Below are 9,513 nucleotides of genomic sequence, written 5' to 3' on the forward strand. Positions count from 1 at the left end.
GCAAACCTAACCAAAAACTGACAACTGGATGTTTGAGTTATTTTCTTTTACTCGTGACACATAATACTAGCGTTAGGCTTAACGTGGGAGCAGTATTTAGAATAGTAATACAATGAGGCATTATTCAATAACGTTAAAGGATACGTTTAATTATGCATAAGATCTTACTGAATATGAGTAGACTTTCTTTAAGTTATTTCTGGTTTCACATAGAACCAATTTTATACAAACATTGAACATAATTTATGGTGGAGCATGTGATCCTTCACTTTAAGAGAAGTCATTATTCCTTCATCTCAACCAAGACAGGAGGTTTTATTTCTTACTTCGAGGTAATTATGTGCTCCTTCATCTTAAAATAACCTCTTCTTCCTTACTTTGAGGGACGCGTGTGTCTTTTTCATCTCAAGAGGACCTCTTGTTTCTTACATCGAGGGAAGCAAGTGTTCATTTATTTAGAAAGAACCTCTTGTTACTTACTTTTGAGGAAGTGCGTGCCCCTTCATCTAGAGAGGACTTCTTGTTCCTCACTTCGAGGAAAGACTGCATTCATTCATTCTGGAGGACATCTTGCGACTTCACTTCGAGTTTTGATGTAATCTAAACACATGTCCAACGATAACAAGACCACATTCAGTTGCTGGGACTTTCTCTCTCACACTCCTTATCGAATATCACAATTCACTCCAGAAGCTGTGAAAGTTCAGATTTGACACAACAAGTTGATAACATAAATTTGTGTTGTGTTTTTGTCTCACTTCAACTTGAATCTACAGTTGTTTGTAAATTAACGTAAGTTAAAGGTTTATAAAGTTGCAATATTGATATCCAGTTTAGGATCGTGAAAGAGCCTGAAAACAAGAACGACAATCAAACCAAAGTGAATTTAGAACCATTTATTTAGAACCATTCATTCTCAGATCTTGGTAACTATTGAGCATTAGAGAGGAATGTGTTTTATTCCAGTCAATCTGTCGTTTTTTAAACAGCTTGAATGTTACAGCAGAAATTACCATAAGTCCACCAAAAATGATGACGTCACACCTGCGGAACGGAACAATGGTTGAGAGAATTATAGCCTATGTAGAATAATTCTTTTGTTTACCAATTTTTTGCTGCAGAAGCTACAAATACAACGATTAAAGATAGTAGATTTAACTTCCTGTTTAGAGGTATGAAAACAAAACAAAAAAACAAAAAGGGGAGCATGGAGGGTTTTAGAGCACCCCATACATATAGCTGCCATATGGGGCTGAAATACACAGCTGGAACAATCATAATATAATGTAAAACCTAAATAAATTATAATTCTCTTCCGATTCTTGACAAGCTGTCAATTGGGATTGTGCTGTCGTAAAGAGAAGGTGCGAAGAATGATTCCACATGTTCCTATGACACAGGCGATCGTAAAGACCCAAAGAAACAAACGGTCCAGAACCATGGCTACAAAGTTCCAGTCCTCCAAACCTGAAATAAATAAAACAACGGTCGGTCTTTCTCATATTTTCTATGTATCTCTTGATATATTTCCAAAGTATTTAATCTTCGAAAAGGATGTGACTACACTTAACTAGATTCTCATACATAAACAACAGAAGATCCACAATTAGTTAATAAATATGATACAAACATATCACATCATAAGAAAAGTTACCATAACTATTCTAAACGTTTTAATTCAGGTGACATCATTACTATAAGTATTCAAAATGTTTTACCTCTGTTGAGATAAATACTATGGAGTATTCCAAATGTTTCAACTGCTGATATAATTACTGTAAGTGTTATAAATGTTATAACTCTGCTGACATAAATACTATAAGTATTCCAAATGTTTCAACTCTGGTGATATAATTACTGTAAGTATTGTAAATGTTATAACTTTGCTGACAATTACTGTAAATATTCAAAATGTTTTTAACTCTTGTGACATAATTACTATAAGAATTGTAAATGTTTTAACTCTTGACATCTACTATAAAATTGTAAATGTTTTAACTCTTGGACATAACTCTATGTATATAAATGTTTCAACTCTGGTTGAGGATAACTACTGTAAGTATTCAAAATGTTTTAACTCTTGAGACACAATTACTATAAGTATTCTAAATGTTTCAACTCTGGTGAGATAAATACAGTGAGTATTCAAAATGTTTTAACTCTTGTGACATAATTACTATAAGTATTGTGAATGTTTTAACTATTGTGACATAATTACTATAAGTATTCTAAATGTTTCAACTCTGGTGAGATAAATACTGTAAGTATTGTAAATGTTTTAACTCTTGTAACATAATTACTATAAGTATTCTAAATGTTTCAACTCTGGTGAGAATAAATACTGTAAGTATTCAAAATGTTTTAAGACATAATTATTTATAAGTAAAGACACCACAAATGTAAGCTGTTCAGGTCGTTGTTTCCAGTAGTAGGAGACTGTTTTGAATGGTATGGGAGTCTCTATGTCCGTTAACATGACCATTGAGAGGGACCTCATTCCGTATTCTTGTTATAGAAATTGATTATTAAACTTCTACGTGCAGAGTTCTAAAGAACAACTTAATAATTAGAGCGTAGAATGTTGACGCTGTAAAATAGGTAAACTAAAATGTATCTTTGTACTCAGAATTACGGATCTATTATTTATAGTCAGCACTTTATATCGTATTGGACACGTAAGCCTTAACATGTACGGTAGACTTTAGAATAATGTTGTTAAACGATGATTTCAAAGTATATTCTTTTCTGTGTTCATGAATTATATAATCACAAATGCGCACATTCAGGTAGTATATATATATATATATCAAGTAGAGATACTCTCTTTCCCTCACAGGACAGAGGTTATTCGATATCAAATCTCCCTTGGACACGTTATCACGACAGATGATGTGTTTTGGATGAGATTGGACACGGTGTATATGGTTTATTTAATGGATAAAATAAGAAAACCAATGTATTCCTATCTACAATAGATAATTGAATGTGATAGTGAGATTGGAAGTCTGAAACATTCCATATTATCCGTGAGAACGCATTTAATGAAAACGTACCGTCGAATTTCTTAGTTTCGCATGTAACTAAAATAGGCACAAAGTTATTAATCAAAATGAAATCTCAATAAAATAAGTAAGGATGTTTTTTTCTACAAAATACATTTATTTCTAAAACTACGTAAATCTAGGGAAAAACAAACTTTGAATTTTGTTCGTGTAGTCCTAGCATTTCAAATAAAACAAGGACTAACATGTTATGTTCAATTATTACATTTATCCACATTACATGATACATCACGTTAACATTCGGTGCATACATCATTTAACATTCAGATTACACACATCACATTAACATTACATTCGATTATTACATCACATTAGCATGTGCAGTGTACAATTCACGCATCACATTCGATGTGCAACTCCGTCAATACAATCAGGTTCGAGTAATACATCCGCATTAACCGTTCAGGTAATACATCCATGTAACATCAATTGACGTTCAGTGATACATCCGTTAACATTCATCCATTCACCATTACCGTAATAGATCTCATTAAACATTCATTGATTACATAACGCATTAACATTCAGTAATGCGTCACGCATTACCATTCAGTGTACGTCACATTACCATTCGGTGCATCGCATTTACACCGTTCAGGTGATACATCATGTTACGTCCAGTAATACATCACATTACCATTCAGTAATTCATCACATTAACATTCAATTGATACATCACATTACCGTTCAGTATTATGTCACATTATTACCATTCAGGTGATACATCACATTAACATTCAGTAATACATCACGCACATTCAGTGATACATCACATTACCATTCAGTAATACATCACATTACCATTCAGTGATACATCACATTACACATTCAGTAACATCACATTACCATTCAGTAATACATCACACTAACATTCAGTAATACATCACATTACCATTGAGTAATACATCACATTAACATTCAGTAATACATCACATTACACATTCAATAATACATCACATTAACATTCAGTAATACATCACATTAAAATTCAGTACATACATTACATTCACATTCAGTTCACATTACCATCCAGTGAAAGAAGAACAAATAAAATAAAATGACATTGTAAGCTAATATAGTAATATATCAATAGAAATTCAAAATTAATAATTGTTAACTAACATTATGTAAATAATGTAACTTAGTTCAGTGCGCTCGGCACCGTTGCCTGCTGATCGCATAAAACAAATTGATGATTTACAGATATGAAACCGAATTATAGATTGTTTGTTTTGTGTTTTTTGAATTTCGTGCAAAGCTACTCAAGGGTTATCTGCGCCGTCCCCTAATTTAGCAGTGTAAGACTAGAGGGAAGGCAGCTAGTCATCACCACCCACCGCTAACTCTTGGGCTACTCTTTCACCAACGATAGGGGGGATTGACCGTAACATTATAACGTCTCCACGGCTGGGAGGGCAAGTATGTTTGGCGCGACCGAAATTCAGACCCGCGACCCTTACAGGGCGAACGCCTTAACACGCTTAGCCATGCCGAACCACGCGGAGTATAGAAATAAGATAAGTGCGGATCTTCGTTTGAAACTGTCAGACATTGACCTAGAAATTCGAAAGTGTTTTCTAGCAAAGCAGTATCATCCTTCACATTAAAGTAAATCGTAAGGTGTTTGAAATTGTCCATATTTAAATCTCTTGTCACTGTATATTACTTAAAACTAGAATCAGGCTGTGAATGTTGTAAAATACGTATGTGATGCACCAGTTATACATATGTCAAAAACGGTAGGTGGCTTCATAACACGGAAAAAGAAGTTGAAGGTGGCCACTGGTTGACAAAGTTAGGGAATTCCTGGTGTAGAGTTAAAACAGTCAACTAAACCCGCTGCAAACCTTTGGATTACCCTTGTTTGACTGATCTTCGAACCAGTCTACAGCTCGGCACATTAGAGTCTGGGCAACGCCCAGCCGCTAAATCTTCCGGATTGACGACTCTCATCTTCAACCAGATCCATGGTAGAAGGTCCACCCACCATAAATGAATATGAGCTTATTTTAAGTCCACATCACTGTGCGGTATCCACAAGTTATCTATCAAGGGACCAAACCTGTACTGTCATAAAGATGTTTGCTATAGATATATTTGTGTAAGTCCACATCACTGTACGGTGTCCACTAGAGACTTATCAAAGAGACCAAACCTGTACTGTCAAAAGATGTTTGTTATAGATATATTATTGTAAATCCACATCACTGCTTTTGGTATCCACTAGTTATCTATCAAGGGACCAAACCTGTACTGTCATAAAGATGTTTGTTATAGATATATTATTGTAAATCCCACATCACTGTACGGTATCCACTAGTTATCTATCAAGGGACCAAACCTGTACTGTCATAAAGATGTTTTGTTATAGATATATTATTGTACGTCCACATCACTGTACGGTATCCACAAGTTACCTATCAAGGGACCAAACCTGTACTGTCATAAAGTTGTTTGTTATAGATATATTATTGTAAGTCCACACACACTGTACAGTGTCCACTAGTGACCCATCAAGGGACTGAAACCTGTACTGTCATAAAGATGTTTGTTATAGATATATTATTGTAAGTCCACATCACTGTACGGTATCACTAGTGACCATCAAGGGACCAAACCTGTAATGTCATAATAGATTGTTGTGATCTATGTGATATATTATTGTAAGTATTGAATCACCTGTGCGGTATCCACAAGTTATCTATCAAGGGACGTCAAACCTGTACTGTCCATAAAGATGTTTGCTATAGATATATTATTGAGAAGTAGCCACATCACTGTACAGGTGTCTCACTGGTGTTATCTATCAAGGGACCAAACCTTACTGTCATAAAGATGTTTGCTATAGATATATTATTGTAAGTCCACATCACTGTACGGTGTCCACTAGTTATCTATCAAGGGACCAAACCTGTACTGTCATAAAGATGTTTGTTATAGATATATTATTGTAAATCCGCATCACTGTACGGTATCCACTAGTTATATATCAAGGGACCAAACCTGTACTGTCATAAAGATGTTTGTTATAGATATATTATTGTAAATCCATCACTGTACGGTATCCACTAGTTATCTATCAGGGACCAAACCTGTACTGCCATAAAGATGTTTGTTATAGATATATTATTGTAAGTCCACATCACTGTACGGTTTCCACAAGTTATCTATCAGGGACCAAACCTGTACTGTTATAAAAATGTTTGTTATAGATATATTATGGAAATCCACACTCACTGTGTGGTGTCCACTAGTGACCGATGTTTATATATAATTCTTCTACTTACAACTTCCTTTTCGTCTACTTTCCTTATGTGTTCAGCAATCTAGGAGTATACTATCTAGTGCTTGATTGATTTGTTGTCTCTGCGTTTCATATTTTCCTTCCGGTTGGGACTCCTCTTCTGGCACGGGGTTCTCGGGCAGAGTGAGGAACCTCAGGAAGGACTCTCTCTCACTTCCACTCCACTACAACTTCCGGAGAGGGGCTGCTCCCCTTCGGACGTAAAATGTGGTCTCCATGAGCAAGAGTCGTGGCATGACGTGGATGAACACTCTTCTGATCCAAGGAGACATGGTGTGAGTAGATGGTGACCTGAAGTGGACATTGAGAACCCCAACCGTCACCGTTATCGAGAGAGTTACCAGTATCATGGTGAAGCAGCAGGTAATTCCCTAGAAGAGGGACGGCTAGGAAGTTGGAGGGATGATTTCGGCCAACAGCAGGAAGAACACAGTTAAGAACACGAGGATAGACACACACAAAAAACCTTTTCTCTCCGCTGTCTGAGGGCAGGTAGAAACCAAGGACGGTCAAGAATGATATCCCCACACAAGGAATAATCAGGTTGACAATATAAAACAACGTTTTTCTTCGCATAGTGACGTTAAATGTAATGTGGGGTTGGGTTCGGGACAGCAGTCGTAAAACTCCATGTTGTACTTAGCTGGAACCAGAAGTAAGTCTCACTCGACACGTTTGTGCAATTCGGTTAAATCAGGGACGTCACTGGAATCTGGTGGCTGTTTGAAATGACGAAGATCAACCTATATCAATGGAAACACGTGATATAAAAATATCCAGAGTCGTTGAACATTACATAACACTGAAACACATCTGGTATTAAAAGCAGCATTAGAAGGTTATTTTAAAATATTTCTGAATCAGATATTAAAACAATCCATTATCCTTTAAGACAAAATATATTAAAAAGCAGTTTATCTCTTCGGTATAGATTTGTTTGTTTGTAATTTTGCACAAAGGTACCTCAAGGGCTATCTGTGCTAGTCGTCCCTAATTTAGTAGTGTAAGACTAGAGGGAAGGCAGCTAGTCATCACCACCCACCGCCAACTCTTGGGCTACTCTTTTACCAACGAATAGTGGGATTGATCCCATTATAACGCCCACGGCTGGGAGGGGCGAGCATGTTTTGACGCGACTCGGGCGCGAAGCCGCGACCCTCAGATTACAGAAGCGCACGCCTTAACGCGCTAGGCCATGCCAGGCCCCTTCGGAATAGAAGAAATTTATAAATAATCATTTAGCCATTTGGGACAGCAATTATTATAAATGATACCAACTATATAGAGTTCAAGTTTGTCCGTTTTGGGATATAAGCCGTTACCTCTCATCCGTCGTAGGTCCATGATCCGAACTTCATGAGACAAGACTGCTCTCATCGAAAGGAAAGTAGTCCACGTCTATTTCACACGTGCTTTATACATGGCTGGTGGCTTCCAAACAATTTCACCAGTGTGATAAACAGTAGCCTTGGTCATTAGGGTCACTTCGTAATTACCGTCATAACTAAAGTGATTTCATTGCAGCGTTTCAGAAACATACTTCTAAGCCTATTTCTAAACAAAAAACTTGCAATTTCTACGTTTTAATTAGATAGACAATAATCACAAAAAATGAGATAGATTATTTTTTAGGTTTAATAAAGGAAACGAGATAAAACAAACAGGAAGTAACAATTTTAAATACCAATCAATATAATAGCTTATAAACAAAATATTACTTGTTGTTCTTTAAGACAATGAAAATGAACTGTTGTTAATATATCACAAATATATTATATATTAGTTTCTTAAATTATAATAGGCACACACTAATCGTTGCTATTAAACTTAAAGCAATCAAAATATTATTTTGAACCTGGTTTAAACCAAATGATTACTTGTTAAGCAGCACGATGTCCGGCAGCCAGATGTCCTTAGCCGGGATATGGGTCATTTCAACTCCTCCATATTCAGCAGGGTTCCACTGGAGATTATAGTCATGCCATGTCTATAAAACACAAATAAAATATGAAAGGTAAGAAAAATGAATAACTGAGTTAACAGGAATTATGGTCACGTATGGTATGATGTGAACAAGAAGAGTTGTAGTCTAATGTGGTTTGGTTTGTTTGAATTTCATGCAAAGCTACCAGGACTCTGTGACCGTCCCCGACTTAGCAGCACAAGACTGGAACTGCTCATCACCACCAACTGTCTGCTCGAGCTAGTTTTTCACCAACAAATAGTTGGATTTATCATCACATTGTGAACTCTCATGGCTTAAAGCACGAGTATGTTGGTGGAACGAGAATCCGAACCTGTGACCTTCAGATTCCGAGTCGACTGCCTAACCATTTTGATCATGCCCGGTCATTTCACTTAAGCCTTTAAGACAAGTGGACAGCTGGTTTGTAGTCAGACTAGTTGACTTACTGGAAGCTATAAAACATAAGAGGCCAAGTTATAATTAGTCCGAGCTAAAGAATAACACTGGGTAAAAGAGTTGTGGTTGAAGTTTTGGTCAGGTGGAGTCTTCATATAAATCTAGGACCCCTAACTTAATTATAGGCAAAAAATTTGGCAAGAATAATGTTCAGATTTGTTAATTTCTTTCAGCCTTGAGGTAAAAGTACCTTCATTTATAACAATGAATGTCTTTTCAATATTTTGAACGGTTAAAATATTTATTTATAACAATGAATGTCTCTCAATAATCATTGAATGGTAGCTTATTTTTTAAGTCTTTCAGTAACAACAAATATCTTTCCAAGTGCTTTTGTAACGGTAGAAATTATCTTTACATATAGAACAAATGTCTTTCGGTAGCTTTGAATGGAAAAAATATTTTACAACAATGAATGTCTTTCAATGTTATTACAATTAACGGAATTAAAACCTTATTTATAACAATGAATGTCTTTCAATGTAATACAATTAACGGTTAAAAAACCTTTATTTATAACGGCCGATTTCTTTCAGTAATACAATCAACGGTCTAAAAACCTATATTTATAACAATGAATGTCTTTCAGTAATACAATTAGGTTAAAACCTTTATTTATAACAATGAATGTCTTTCAGTAATACAATTAAACGGTTAAGAATCTTTATTTATAACAATGAATGTAATATTCAGTAAAGTAATTATAGCAATGAATGTTAGTAATT

The 9,513-nt window shown here is 35.5% G+C and overlaps 1 pseudogene; it reads right to left on the reverse strand.

The window, feature by feature from the left end:
- Positions 1–1,302: 1,302 nt before the first annotated feature.
- Positions 1,303–9,513, reverse strand: part of LOC143240469 (acetylcholine receptor subunit alpha-like) — a 61,376-nt pseudogene continuing 53,165 nt past the window's right edge.

The sequence above is a fragment of the Tachypleus tridentatus genome, chromosome 2 (assembly GCF_004210375.1).
Source record: "Tachypleus tridentatus isolate NWPU-2018 chromosome 2, ASM421037v1, whole genome shotgun sequence".
Lineage (NCBI taxonomy): Eukaryota > Metazoa > Arthropoda > Merostomata > Xiphosura > Limulidae > Tachypleus > Tachypleus tridentatus.